Here is a 16099-nt window from a genome sequence, read left to right as displayed (position 1 = left end):
GCTTGACAACACCATTTAAAATGCAAACTTTCAGGCACATGTTCATCACAGCACGGGCACGCGCACATCCATATTAACTCCATATACCACGATAGGGAGAAACAACAGCCTTGTAGTAAAGTACTATGGCCTTCTTCCTCAAGCTTCACTCTGTTCTGGTTATACGAATAATGGATAATGGAATTTTTAAAATGTTTCACCTAAGTATTGTAGATGCGGCAAAAATGACAACTTATTGTCTATTATAACACCTAAGTGTTTAGAAACTCCAACCATAGGAATTTGTTTTCTTTCAACTAAACTTCTTGGAGGTTTCCCATATCCAATTTTCCTTAAAAAGCATCATTACCGTTTTTTTTTTTTTTTTTTTTTTTTTACTGGAGATTTTCAATTTATGCTCATTAGCCCACGAGGTCAAGGTTATACGAATAATGGATGATGAGAATTTTTAAATGTTTCACCTAAGTATTGTAGGTACAGCAAAAATGACAACTTATTGTCTATTATTACACATAAGTGTTTAGAAACTCCAACCGTAGGAATTTGTTTTCCTTCAACTAAACTTCTTGGAGGTTTCCCATATCCAATTTTCCTTAAAAAGCATCATTACCGTTTTTTTTTTTTTTTTTTTACTGGAGATTTTCAATTTATGCTCCTTAGCCCACGAGGTCAAGCTATTTATAACATGGGTAGCGTTATCCTCCAACTCCTGCCCCTTGACTTACCAGGAAAACACAAATTAAGGTCATCATAAGCAACGTTAATGACACTTACTAATAGACTTTTGAAGCTTTAGATTCAATACAAGATTCCAAAACATGAGACCCAGGACAGAGCCCTGAGGACACCCACGAGTTGAAATTTTACAATAAGTTTAATAAATTTAAGAACAATATAAGCTACGAAGTTATGTTCAGTGGGTTTTGCAGCTTGTGGTTCAAAGCCTGGTTGGGGTCAGGGAGAGGGAAGGGGGGGGTCTCGCTGGGAAATTTCCTGACCCCAGTGCCCCAATTCGCCCTTATATATATACAGTACTGTATATGCATATAAGCTGTACTTCCTCGCATTTATGTCAGTTGGGGCGCTGTGTGATTATGAGGCCCTTATTGCCACAAAGTTTTGTGCGTTTAAGTCATAAATTAGTTATATATCTCATGTAAGTAAATTATAAATGTAAATTAAATTAAAAATAAGAGTTAGTGAAAATATGGCGTGTGAATTCTGTTTAAAAATACGGAAATTAAAAATAACAGTAGAACAATAATATATTACTACCTGGTCAATAGTGAAAAATTCGTGGCCAGATTTAGCTAAATTCTACCTAGACTACTTTAAGAATAGTTCTTGGCGATTGATTTCAACGCTAGCAAAACAAAAATGTCTTTCAAATTACATGAAAAATTCTGTTCACTAAATTAAATGAAAATTTATTTTTAATGAAAAGTTGCTTTTTGGCATTTCGCCAAGACAAGCAGACGCTGTGTCACTTTGCCTGACGTTTTAATTTGTTTCCGGTTTACTGCATTTTAATCACATTTACATATAGCTAAAGAAGAACAAATCTTCAAGGAGAATGAAAGAAATTCTTTTTACAAATTCGAAAAATAATGAATACTGAAAATAAAATCGGAAATATATTATTTATTTTAATAAATTTACAAAACATGAAATAAAGATATTAATGTGAATACAAACTCACAAGAAAGTGACGTCATTTACAGGAAGGAAGTTGATACGTCTGGAAGTTAATTGTGCTGCCACATACCATTTAAGAAATCTTTTAAAGAAAAAGCTGAAATAAATGCGATAACAGAATTAATAAGAATTTTGAAATATTTTGTTTGTGGTTAAGTGGAATGTATATAGTATTTATTTATTGACAACTATTGGGTAGAAGAAATAATATTTCGGTGAAAATATTCACGTATATAACCTCTTACTTTTATCCGTTTTATTAGGATGATGATTTCAGAAATCCTTGTGTTCGTAGTAATCAATGCTCTACATTCCTGGAAGTCTGGTGAATCATATAGTTATTGCTGTCATCGTTCTGCCTTTTCATAAAACTGGAAAGGGAATTGCAACGTTAGATAGTAAAAGCTGCATTAGAAATAAACGTGGAGTTCCCATGGTAACAAGACACAAGGAACGAAAAACAAAATTATTGCTGACAGATCAGATTAAGTGCTGTTAATTAGTCCCAGTGATTTAATTTTCGGGTAAGGTTTTTTGTAATAATCGTTCCGTTTAAGATTCACTGTTTTGGTATCTATCGATAACTTTTATCAATATTATGTTTAAAACCTCCTTTTTAATTTTTAAATTTATACAAAAAATGTGAAACAAAATTATACCTTGAAATAGTAAAAATTATGCTTCTTCCTACGACAAGCCCTCGTGGGTGGCAGAGTAGATAGAATCACTGTCCTCTCCAAAACCTCAGTTCGAGTCTCTCGATGACGTGAAGAATTGTTATGGTCCTTTTTCAAAACGTGGGCGAGTTAGTCGGTCTCAGGTGAGGGTAGCATGGTTTTTCCTCCCGGAAAATCGGATTTTTCTTCAAGAAAACAAAAAATCGACCACAGAACACACGCAATTTACAGACAGTATACACGAAGCATTATGACTTTAGTCGCTGATGCTCCTAAAAAACCCGATGACAACAACAACAACCTGTGACAAAGATTAGGGGATTAAGTGCCGTAGTGCCAAATAAGAAATATAGTGACCTAATATCATTTGGTGGAACACTTCTGTTTGTTTAGTGAAACAGCGTTGTCCAGATTTAGATTTAAAGATTTTTTTTTTATTTAGATAGAAAGATTTAGATTTAAAACAACATCTTCCAGTGTGGCTTAGTACTGTGGAGTTTGGAATACCAAGTTCAGATAATCTTTTTTCATAGTCGTGACCCTCTGGCCGAGTTCCGAATCGATTTTGCCACTAATATACGTTGCTTTACTTGGTTAGAAGATCTTCCAGTTCGGTTATATTCAAATTTGATCATGTGGTCAACAGTTTGTGTTCTAATACTGCCCATTTTGGCAGAACTTGCTTCTTAAATCTTTCGCAGAAATTCTCTAGAACATCTAGTGCTTTTGTAGTGTAATAAAAAGGTGTGACCAAATCAACTATTGCACATAAATTCATAAATAATCTACACTGAATGATCACTGAATTATGACCACCCCTATGAAAACTGAATGCGACCCATTGACCACGTGAGGTACGAGAGTGCGGAGTTAGTCTACCTATGTAGCATAGATAAGGTGTCGGTGGTTCAGTAGATAGTAAAATTCCGAGCGTGATGGGTAAAAGGAATGATTTATCGGACTTTGAAGGACAGATTGTAGGAGCTCGACGATCTGGTGCCTCGATTTCCCAAACGGCTGAACTTGTGGGGTGTTCGAAAGCCGCCGTTGTTAAAGTGTACCAGGACTGGCGTCAAAATGGTCAAACAACGACCCAACGGCAAAACTGCAAACGTCAGCGAAAGGTTGGTGTTAGAGGTTAGCGATGGGTCCGACGACCCGTACAGACGAACAGGCTCAGCACTGTTGAAGAGTTGACTACCCAATACAACATGGGCCAACCCGAAACAATATCCCGAAACAACAAGGGCCAACTCGAAACAACATGACCATGCGTCGCACGTACGGTCTGTACCAGAAGACGCCCCCTACGGCATCCTCTCCTAACCAAGGTTCATCGGCGTAAAAGACTCGCCTGGTGCAAAGAGTATGCAAGTTGGACGTTAGAAGACTGGAAGAAGGTGTGCTGGACAGATGAGTCGCGTTATTTACTACACACCGTGGATGGTCGTGTACGGATTTGGCGTCAACAACGTGAGGCTCTTGATCCATCATACATGGTATCAAAAGTGCAGGCCAGTGGAGGCAGTTGTATGGTTGTGTAGGCATGTTTCACTGGCAGAAACTTGGACCCCTGGTGCATGTGGAACAACGTATTAGTAGTCTCCGCTATCGTCAACTGCTTGCTGTCTTTGTACACCCCGCTATGTTACACTTTTTCCCGAATGGCAATGGTGTCTTCCAAGATGACAATGCGCCAAGCCATCGGGCACTTGTCGTGCAGGAATAGTTTGAGGAACACATTTCTGACTTCCAGCATATTGATTGGCCTCCGAACTCCGCCGATATCAATTTCATAGAGCATTTGTGGGACACTATGGAAAGGCATATCAGGCGTCTGGATACACCAGTCACCTCCATACCTGCATTGCTTACTGCATTACACACAGCTTGGTTGACCATACCTCCCGAACGCTTCCGACATCTTGTTGAATCAACGCAACGTCGGATAGCTGCTGTACTGTGGGCAAAAGGAGGACCTACGAAGTATTAGGTAGGTGGTCATAATTCAGTGATCACTCAGTGTATATATTTAATAATACGGAAACCGTTTACTTTCGACAGTCAGTGTGAACGATAGGCTTAACGGATCGGGATGGAAGTGATCTCAAATTGAAGATATTTCTTCCTAGGTGTGCAGAAAGTTGTTAAAATTTAAAAATTCCGAATAGTTTTATTTTGTGGAACGAACCAGTTTTGTAGTACAAACGAGAATAGTTCAACATTCACTTCATAGATGGAACCACAGGAAGATGTTAACTGTTAAACAAACAGTTCTCTAAATTGATAAGGCATTTTTTTCCGATTAACAATTTGCACTTTAACTGATTAACAATTTTCACGTTCGCACAATCGTGTCCTTTGTTCAAAAAAAAAAAAAATAATAATAATAAAACTCTGCTACCAATTACGAAATTGCCGCCTTAAAAGAAAAAACTAATCGTTAGAATTCCATTGCACTGCTCACTATATGTCCCCACGTTGCGCACGCGACCTCATACACTCATTGCCATTCGTTACATATAATGCGTTTAGAACTCATCGTTTTATCTTTATCGTTGTCATCTTCAAGTTTATTTGTTTTTTGTTTTGAGGTTATTTAAGGTAACTAATTCGGAAGCCGTGTCCGCCGCCATGCTACTCTGACTGGTCGTGTTGAACGTACTGTGTGGTAAAGAGAAACAAGCCTTGTCGTGTTTCTGCAAATGTAGTAGTAGTAGTAGTAGTAGTAGTGGCATGTGATGCAAGAAAGCAAGTGTATGAGCTTATGCAGCATCAGCCAAAAAAAAAAAAAAAATCACACCATTCCCTCCAAATGCCTGTCCAGTTCCTCCTTAAATTTATTCAACCTATCAACTTCCACAACGACAGATGGAAGTTTGTTCCAGCAATTAACCACCCGCTGGTTAAAGGCAAATTTCCGCACATCTAATCTACATCTGTCTTTTCTTAATTTGAATTTATGCCCCCTTAGGTTCGTAATCTGAACAAGTGGAAGGATCCCATCAGAATTCAGCGTGCTCAACCCATTCAAGGCCTTATATACCTCAATCAGATCACCGCGCAGGTGCCTAGTCTCCAGCCACTGCAATTTGCAGAACTTAAGCCTCTCTTGGTAAGAGGATCCCTTCATTCCCCTCACCAATCTTGTTGCCCTTCTCTGTACACACTCAAGTAAATCTATATCCTTCTTAAAATGAGTCTTCCAGACCTGTACGCAGTACTCAAGGCGTGGCCTGACCATTGCCTTATACAGAGGGATAATCACCTCCTTTTCCCTGCTACAAAATTCCTATATATCATTGACAAAACCCCATGACCTGCCCTGGCAGCCTGTCTGCATTGCTCAGAAAACTTCATATCTGACTGCACAATTACTCCCAGGTCTTTTTCATTTTCTACCACCTTAAGTGTAGTACCACACAGTTGGTACGTTTCTATGGGGTTACTCTACCCATATGCAGTACTTTGCATTTGTCAAGGTTAAACTTCAGTTGCCACTTCTTAGCCCATCTGCCCAAATTATCTAGATCCTGTTGCAGTAGCACACTGCCATTACTGTCATTAACAACCCTGCCAATCTTTGTATCATCTGCAAACTTCGACACTAAGCCTGATATACCTTCATCAATATCATTGATAAATATACAAAACAACAGTGGACCCAACACCGAACCCTGTGGGACTCCACTAATAACATTAGTCCACGAAGAGCAGCACACATATTCTCTCTGGTTGCCTCTCGAACATTGTATTCAGGATCGTTCTGAAAGACCGATCCTGAATACATTTACACGTATATATTGATATTACATGGGTACTATATTTCTTTAGGACAGCTTGAGAAAAATTCTGCTACCTTGAGAAATTTTCACAACGGGTACAGCTAGCTGTAGAAGTTGCGTACGATGAGCCTAATCGATTTGGTCTCAAATTGAAGATATTTCTTCCCTAGGTGTGCAGAAACATGGGGAAAAAAAAATTCTGAATAGTAAAAAATCCGAATAGTTTATTTTACAGAACGGGCCAATTTTCCCTACTAGCGCTGCCTACCTTAAAATAAAGAATAGTTTTATTTTACAGAAATAAGAAATGAGAAAGGATTCGACGCGTACTGGCTTACTTGCTCACGATCAAACACGGACTACATTTCTTTATGACAGCTAGAGAAAAACTCTACTACCAATTGCGAAATCACGAGGACGAATCAATCAGAGTTTGAGGAACAAACATGTTTAGAAAAATCTGAATACAGGATGTGACAAGGGTTATAGACTAAAAAGAACCATTAAAATTGTGTAACTATATATTATATTAAATTTAAAAACGTGTTTGTTGCCTCTGCAATGATGCGAAGTTTTGATTACATTAAGTATAATTTAGCGAAAATTCTATGTAATCTGAAAGGTAATTTTGAAAATTATGAATTTCAGATGATTATCAGCAATTAAAACTGAACAGTTGACTGAGTGACTTGATTTTTAACACGATGCCATCTGAATAATAATTATGATATTCTTGCATTTAATTGAGTAAAAATGGTCGATTACGATTAGTACAGTAATTAGCAAAAGTTAAGGTTGCAAATATCAATAGCTTGCAAAATATCAAAGAAGACAATGAATAAATGGTATATTAGTCTCAAAAATAGAAAATCTTAAACCTATTTCCTACCATCAGGCACGTTCAATATACTAAATAATATTGCATTCTTGACAATTTGGATCCAACTTTGGGTAACCGTTATCAAAATAAAATTTATACGATAGCTCTTTAAAAAGTTTCGTAACTTTTTTAAACAGCCATAAAGAACAATGCATGTGAGCATTTTTGTCTTCACATGCGGAGGAATACACTTTTTTACACTACCTCCAAAAAGTGTCCGGCACTTTTATGTCAAGATTAAAATCAGAGTGAACAGAGTTCAGCTACATTGATAATATAGTTTTTGTTAATTTAGCTTGGCAATTAAGATTATTGTAATAAACAGCAACTTTATAATTATTGAATTATAAGCACTTTATATTTATTGATAAGACAGAGCTGTTATTGTTGTAGTATAAAACCCGCGTTTCCGGGAGAAAAAACCATCCAACACCTCCTCACACCGACTAACTCAGCCACGTTGCGAAAAATGCCCATAAAAATTGCTCACGTCATCGACTGGACTCAAACTCAGATTTTTTCCAACCGGTGAGGGGGAGGACCAATTTTATTATCGCTAGTAAAGCATCCTTCATTAAAGTGTATAGAGTGGCAGGACTGGTCCTGGAATCCGGATGCGAGAATTAATGTTATAGAAAAGGTCAGCGAGGAGATGTTCTCCTTTCCTGGACTACAGAGGTCCATTGTTGGGATTTAGAGCTCTTATCAGTTAGGGGGCAGGGGCTGTTGCACCCGATGCGCTCCACTAGGGATTGGCTCTGAAAAGCATTCAAATAACACATCGATTGGACACAAGATGCTGAAACTTAGTGAAACCGTTCTTATTATCCAGTTAAAATAATTGGACATTCAAATTCAATACTGAAAAACGCTACTGAATTTTCAATTTCTGCATCAACAGAAATGGAACACTAGAGATGAGCACAGTGTGCATAGCGTTTGCATTATAGCCAAAGCAGCTTATGCGCCATCAACCCTCCCCCCCATAGCATAGCATTTGGGTTAGGCACCATCAGTGGTTTCCGACATCTGCGCCATAAGTACTCTTGTGAAATAATACATTACCGCTGTAAAAGCCAGAAAGGTTGTTGTCGTTGGGTTTTAGGAGCATCGGCAACTAAGGCCATGTTGCTCTGTGTACATTGTTTGTAAATTGCGTGTGTTCTGAGGTTGATTTTCTGTTTGCTGGATGAAAACTCGGAGTTTCCGGGAGGAAAACGTGCTACCCTCGCCTGAGATTTACTAACTCAGCCAAGTTGTGAAAAAGACTCATAAAAATTCCGAGATTCGAACTCAAGTTTTTTCCACCCGGTGTGGGAAGACGGCGATCTTACCAACTGTGCTACCCACGAGGGCGCCAGACAGAAAAGTGTTTTGTGTTGTGTGTAGTATTGTGTTGAGTTCTGCTGTTGTGTTCTGGCTTTGGCCGCAGGGCCTCTGGTGTAACACCACGTTGCCAGCACACGCGGCTATGAGGTAGCTAGGCTTGTCATTACTCTCTGGATGATCTCCGCTAGGGTCGCCTGAGCTTTCTGGACGGAGACCAAAAAAAAGTGTGAGAGGGGTGGATAAAGCAAGAGCGGGAGTTAAAGTTGGAAGGAAGGCGTCCTTCAGATGAAAGAGACAGGAGGGAGAAAGGCTGGAAACCCCCAGCCCTGAGAGCCCACCCAGGGCCGGGTGGAACTAAAAGATGAAAGCATTGCTGAACTACGGTGCCAGCAATGTAGGGTCGCCAATTGGCACGTGACAATACAACGTTGATTGAAATTCAGTTGATAAGTGGGGCCCGACGTTTAGCCCAGGCAAAGTGGGCCCCATCACTTTCAACTTGAATCCAAACGTGGACGCATACTGGTTCATCCGCAACTACGAAATTTAAGGCTGTGCCGTCAGCAGATAAAGTAATGATCACTATTTTCTGGGACTTTCACGGTGTTATTCTACATTTTAAAAAGGCTGGAGACAATATAAATGCGCTATCGAATTCTCAGAAAAAGAACTAGGTTACTAAGAATTGAAGTACTCCATGACAATGTCGCATACAACTAATGCAACCCAAGAGACTTAGGGATTTGGAGTGGGAACTTCAAGATCATTCTTCCTACAGCCCTGACCTCGCTCCCACCCCTGCAATTTCCATTTTCTTGGCTCACTTAAATAACAGCTTGATGAGAAACGTTTTTCTGGCGATGCAGAGGTTGAAAATTGAAAATGCAGAGGTTTATAAAGCCATGGAACCGGCGTATGAATATTTTTGGTGATTCTGTTTAAAAATAAATGCTATTTTCAAATTAGTTTTCTGCGTGCCTTTTTTTTTTTCTTTGTGACTTACTGACTCTTCTTGGTAAAAATATATTTGAATATTTTGTTCCTGTGGTATAACAGTATGAGAGTTTGCTGGTCTACAGTTAATCGATAACTTTACTTGAAGCAAAAACAAAATTACGTATCTATTTGTGGAGTGCTTATGAAATAATATTATCGAATATTAGGATGACTAGAAAAACACAGATAGATAATTGTTTGGCTGTTTTTCAACTCGGTCCCAGAAAAATATCCGGATTTTTCTTCTTCGGGGGACATTTTGTCGATTTTTCCATCTCTAGAACTAGTTTTTCCCGTTTTCATCCATGCAAATCTGGTCACTGTACCTCTTATGACGTAGACTGATCTTCTTTGGTCTTTCTGTGCTTTGTTATTCTGTAGTGGTATCATCACTGACAGTTGACTTTTGTTTGTATAAGCTGTCGCAATGGAAAAATACTGTATTTATATACCGGTTCGAGTCACTTGTTTATCCGGGAAGGGTCAATGAACTATGAAAACACAGTTGTCCGGATACCTTATTGATGGTAGTATAGTTGATGATTTTAATATCATGATTCAGTTCTACTGAATGAGGAAATTAAAATCTGAACTCTGTCATTTTACGAAAGTATCGACAAAAGGGGAGGGACCTTTCATATCAGAGCTACCACCCGAGAAAGATCTCATCTACCTATATGTTTTGTCTAACTTGCGTGTGTTCTCTTGTCGATTGGCCTGTTTTGCTAGACTAAAAACCGTGTATCCAAGGGGGTGGGGAGGGAACCTTGATGTCCACGCCTGAGACCGACTAATTCAGCTACGGTGTGAAAAAAGCCCATAAAAGTTCCTTTCGTTATTGCAGCATTCGAACTTTGCCTTTTCCAACCGGCTTGTGGAAGGCGGTGAACCATTGTGCTACTCGCACAGACCACCGACAGAGGGCAGCAGTTTTCTACTGCTCTCTGTGGCACATCCGTTAAATACAATGAGAAGAAACCATTCCGCATTACACACAGCATTTGCAATTTCCTGTACAAGTCTGTCTTAAACCTGGAACTTAGGTTCATTTGAAAATGAGATTTCTTCGTTCTACAGAATTTCTTTACTTTTAACGAGTATGGGAAGGGGAGTTGTTTGAAGCCGCCCTTGGGTGTAGTAGAATGATTTGAGTTCTGCTTGTTCCAAGAAACTATTCCAAGTATTGTTTAAACTGCCAAAATCCGGGAACTTTCCAGGTACACGTTTTCAAACTCCTACGTTTTACGCAGCAGTAAATAATTAAGAATGAATTCGTCCCGTGTGTAAATCAGGGGAATTTAGCTAATTAATTCAACTTGTTCTTCGTATCCTTGGACAACTACGTTGTGTTTTGTGAACGGTAATGGAGACCACCCAGTTGTGTAGACAAGAGTAGGCCACAACTATTTTACTGCGCCCACAAGGCGTGAAGAAACTTTTGCATATTTCATAAGGTACCACTTTTATGTGCCTTCGATCGCGCAGGACAATAGGAGAATATTTCATTTTACGCGCAGCTTAATGGAACAAAATTCAAGATATCATTTAAAGTAGAACGTGGTCATGTGACCAGTGAAGGTTCGCCATATTTATTATTCAGCATTGAAAAGTAATAACGTAGGACACATTTAGAAGCCACATAAAATCAGAACGGATTATGATTTTATTGAAAACATTTCTTAAATAATATTGACCTCATAAAAAAGTTTTTTTTTATGATTTAACTAATAATAAGATTTGTTAGCATACGCTGCCTCCCTGTTACTGTTTATATGCCACAACAACCTGCATCTATACCCTACTCGTGATCACCGGAAAGAACGATGCACTTTTCTCATCAAAATAGATGATCAACCTACCTCACTAATCAAGAGTACTTAGACGTAGCCTAAGTGCTCTTGATCAAGAGAGTAATAAGTAATCATACGGGTAGAAGCTCAGAAATAAGGTGTGTTCCAACAAATTAACAATTTAAGGTGTCTTCCAACCCACCGGTTTTCAGCAATTGTTGAAGATCCTGATGTCGACAGGGTACCGCATTATTCTGAAAATAAATGACTCTGTGTGCTATCGAACAGTTTCATGCAACAAAACGTGGATCCCTAAACTTTCCTCCGACAGATTATAACAATCACGTAAAGTTTTCCTAACGATACATGAAAGCAGACTCACTATCAGATCGTACCATGAAATTTGCACCTTTTTCACAATCCATGCAGAGGACTAAATTACCATATACTTTCCGCCGTGTTTGTATGTAATGGATAGTCGATACTAGCTACACTGCCCTTCCATTAATATCCGGAAACCCCTGCATGGATGGGGAAACATGTCCTATGCATGCAGCACATCACAGAACCTGCTATAAATATGCACACTGGGCTTCGAACAACAACTGCAAAAGTGGACATGCAAGATGACACGTTCAACAGAATTGATCACCCCAACAAATGCTAGACGCCGATTAACATGGTATATGGAGCGCTAATCGTGGACTGTAGAACAGCTGAAAACAGTCCTATGGACAGACAAGTCGAGGTTCGCGCTCTACCAGTCTGATGGCCGTTCCTGGGTGTGGCGAATGCCAGGGAAGCGGTTTCTTCCTGATTGTATCCTCCCAACAATGAAGTTTCGTGGAAGCAGTGTCATGGTATGAGGTTCCTTTCATGGTTTGGCTTGGGCCCATTAGTCGTTATCGACAAAACTATGAATTCTGTGCAATACCAGGACAACCTGGAAAATTATGCACTTCCAACATTATGGCTTCGGGAAAGCCCCATACCTGTATCAGCAAGCAACGCGCCATCCCATACTGCTCGGCTCGTAACAGAGTAATTTGAGGACATGGGTGTGGAAAAGTTGTATTGGCCAGCCCAGAGTACTGATCCGAACCCTATCGAGCACCTTTGAAATGTATTGGATCGTCGGATACGTGCACGTCGAGATCGCCCAAAGAACAAGGCTGAACTGGTGGGGGAACATATCACCTGACATTTATAAAAAAGCTGGTTGAGAGTATGCCGCGAAGATTGAGGGCCATCATAAAAGCAAACGGTTTCAGCACAAAATATTAAATGACACAATAAAAACTTTTTTTGTCTGAAGGCAGGTGTCCGAATAATAATGGTAGGACAGTGTATATGCATAACGGGAGTTCCCTCGCGCAAACTTTTACTCACTGGCACTCCCATACAAGAAACGTCTGATATGCATTTATGGAATACACGCATTTATAGTAGGTTGGCCAACTGTCCCAAATTTACTAGAAATAGCCCTACATTTTTTAGAGGCCTGCAATTCCTATCATCGGCCGAAATTGGGAAATACATCCCATGGGATGGAAGGGTTGCATGTCTTTTCATCCCGAAAAACAGACCAACTGATTATAGAATGGACTCATTATACTAACACGATATACTCATAGCCTCATAGCTTTGATGGCCGTGGCGCAAATCCTAATAGCTTTAATAATCCATAAAAACTGATAAATGAGTAGTAATAAAACACATTATTACTATTAATTTATCATAATTTTTTAAATTATAATATTTTATTATTATTAATTGATATTAAAACAATTTAAATATATACACACATGTAGATTCACCCGTATATAGCTCTCGCGGTAGCACAATGGCAATAATTACCGTCTCCTCAACTCGGTGGAAAGGTATAGATTTGAATCCCCTCGATGATGCCAGGAACTTTTATTCATTTTTTTTTACAACGTGACTGAATTAGTCGGTCTCAGACGAGAGTTGCGTGGTTTTTCTTAGAGAAACGGATTTTTCATCCAGCAAACTGAACAGTGCATGCAGATACAGACACAATATCTTATATGAGTAACCACCAATTGAAAAGGTTAAAAAAGAAACATATTTCTCGTTAAAAACGTAAGGAGAAATGAGTTACTCATTCATCAAGGTCTAGTTAACACACCTTGAAGTTAATGATATTTTAAACCAGAAAAACGCTTACTTCTATGTAAATGTGAGTGATATTTAAATCCCATTATGAACACAGACACGAAAGTCCCTCTCTTCCTCAGCCTTTGTTAGAAGCTACTCTATCTGATGATTTTGCGAGGTGGAATCAAGTCATCAAGTGAAATCTGCGAAATCTAATCTTTAATTTTAGAGATGCAACGAAAGAAAGATCTCAATCAGATGAAATCTCTATTTACGTCATTAAAGATTATAAGAATGAACAAGTTAGATAATGTACTCATTGCTTTACATTTTATGTGCGTTCGATTATCAATTATCACACCTCAGGAATTAAAAGCGTCTATACTGTACTGAGAACTGGTTACCAAAGTTCATTACGTGATGGTGACGTCATAGGTAGCTATAGGACATGCACTAAAAATTCCGTGTCGTTCCAACTTTTCCATGGAAAAGCTATTACGTAAAACCGATTCCAAAAAATCAACAACCCTAAATAGAAATGGAATTTTTTTACGAAATGGAACGCTGTTGAGATAATAGAATAGAAGACAGTTACACGTATATATTACATTACTTATCGATCCTTTTTTTTTCTTTTTCTGTCTATCTTGCAGTTAGTAACCGGAACGATGGTCCACAGTTCAATCTGATCCCTCCCTTTAAATCTATGAAAAAAATTCAGACTTATTGCCATAGAATGCTCTCTTCAAAACACGTTTTAACGTATTTCATACGTTAAAGAAAATCTGGGCCAACCGCCCCCCCCCCTAAAAAGTAGCACATAGGGTTCGAGGATCTGTTCTCGGTACCTCTGCGCAGTTACAGTATTCCTATCAAAAACATGAAGAGAGGTGCGGCCGTTGATCATTATTCCGCCCCACACGAGAAATGTAATGTGATATTTTTGGTAATCCTTATACAACCCCTATAAATGTCCCTTATGCCTGTCCGAAGTACCTCGCTGTCATTTCATCGTTATTCTATGTTACATCACCATACCAAATTTTGTTCCGCTTCATCGCAAGCTGCACGAGTTACACCACATTTTCTACGTGTTCTTTTAATTTTGTCAAGCAGTGTACTAACAGAGTAGCATAGAGAAAGAAGCCTTGATGGATAGTGCAGTTGGTTATAATCACCGTCCACCCCACAGTTAGAAAAGGCCTGATATTGAATCCGAAACGTTTGAAACGCGAGGAAGTTTTGTAGCCCCTTTTCTCAATGTGGCTGAATTATTCGATCTCAGCCGAGAGGAGTATTATTATTAGCCATGTGGTGCAAGGAAGCCTGAGGCTTATGCCAAAAAAATTCTTGAGTTACCCTGAGAGAGAGAGAGAGAGAGAGAGAGAGAGAGAGAGAGAGAGAGAGAGAGAGAGAGAGAGAGAGAGAGAGAGAGAGAGTGTCAGAAGTAAAGGAGTCACCAAGAAAGAGAAGAATGATGATATCCAGCTCAGGACCCTGGCTGTGCCAAGACCACACTCACCAGATGTGAGTCCCTGTGGTTAAGTATGGCTTTTTCTCCCGGCAACTCGTTTTTCGTCCAGCATATAGCAAATCGTCCACAGAACACGCAATATGGCCTAAGTTACTGATGTACCTTAAAAAACCCAACAACCACAGCATAAAAACCCTCCTAAGCTTGGAATACTTAGCTCTTGAGATGGTTCAAGTTCTTCAGTAATCTTCTCTTTAATGTTTAATGCTTTGAAAGTTTCTGTTTGAACATATTTTGATTATCTTCATATTACCTTTACTTACAATGTTTAAAATATTTATACACGTATTTAGTTAATTTTACTTTTTATTTCTAACTAAAGTATAGCAGTTAAAACATTTAACTGTTTTCTAACTGTTTAGATTGATATACACTATGCTGCCACTTTATTAGGTACACCTACCTAGTATCGTGTTGAGCCTCCTTTAGCCTTCAAAACAGCTTGAATTCGCCTAGGCATGAATGAATTGAACAAGATGCTGAAAACGTTGTGCAGGAATCGAGTACCATGCAGGCATGAGTGTGTCACGCAGTTCCTTGAGATTCGACGGCAGTGTAGGCTTGCAGCGAACAGCTCTTTCCAGATCGTCCCAAAGATGTTCAATAGGATTGAGATCCGCGGACTGAGCGGGCCACTGCAGCAAAGAAAAGTCATTGTCATGTTTCTGGAACCATTCCATAGTGATTCGGGCTTTGTGCACCGACGCATTATCCTGCTGAAAGTAACCACCTGACTGAGGATAAACTGTCAACATTAACGGATGCACTTGGTCGGCAACGATGTTCAAGTACGATGTGGCATTCAGACGTGAATCTATGGGTATCAATGGACTCAACGTCTGCCAAGAAAACATTCCCCACACCAAAACACTGCCCCCAAACTCAGAATTTGGCGAAAAACACATGAATCCATGGATTCATGTGTTTTTCGCCATATTCTGAGCCTTCCATCAACATGATGCACCAGGAACTTCGAATCGTCAGACCAAGCAACTGTTTTCCAATCCTCGGTAGTCCAGTGCTGGTGTTATTGTGCCCACAGGAGGCGTGCTCTCTTGTTCTTCATTGATAACAAAGGTACGCAATGTGGCCGTCGGCTGTTGTAGCCCATTCGCGACAAAGTGCGACTAGTGGTCCGTTGCGATATTTTGTTCTGCGCACACCAAGGTTGTATTCTGACGTGATGTGCGACATTGTGGCCCGTCTGTTTGCTTGCACAATTCTAGCCATCCTCCTGTGACCTCTCTCATCAATAAGCGATTTTCTTCCACAGGAGTGTCGTTGAGAGGATGTCT

This window comes from Mastigoproctus giganteus, chromosome 6, assembly GCF_048544385.1.
Source record: "Mastigoproctus giganteus isolate SK-2022 chromosome 6, ASM4854438v1, whole genome shotgun sequence".
In the NCBI taxonomy this organism is placed as follows: Eukaryota; Metazoa; Arthropoda; class Arachnida; order Uropygi; family Thelyphonidae; genus Mastigoproctus; species Mastigoproctus giganteus.
This window is presented reverse-complemented; position numbering follows the sequence as displayed.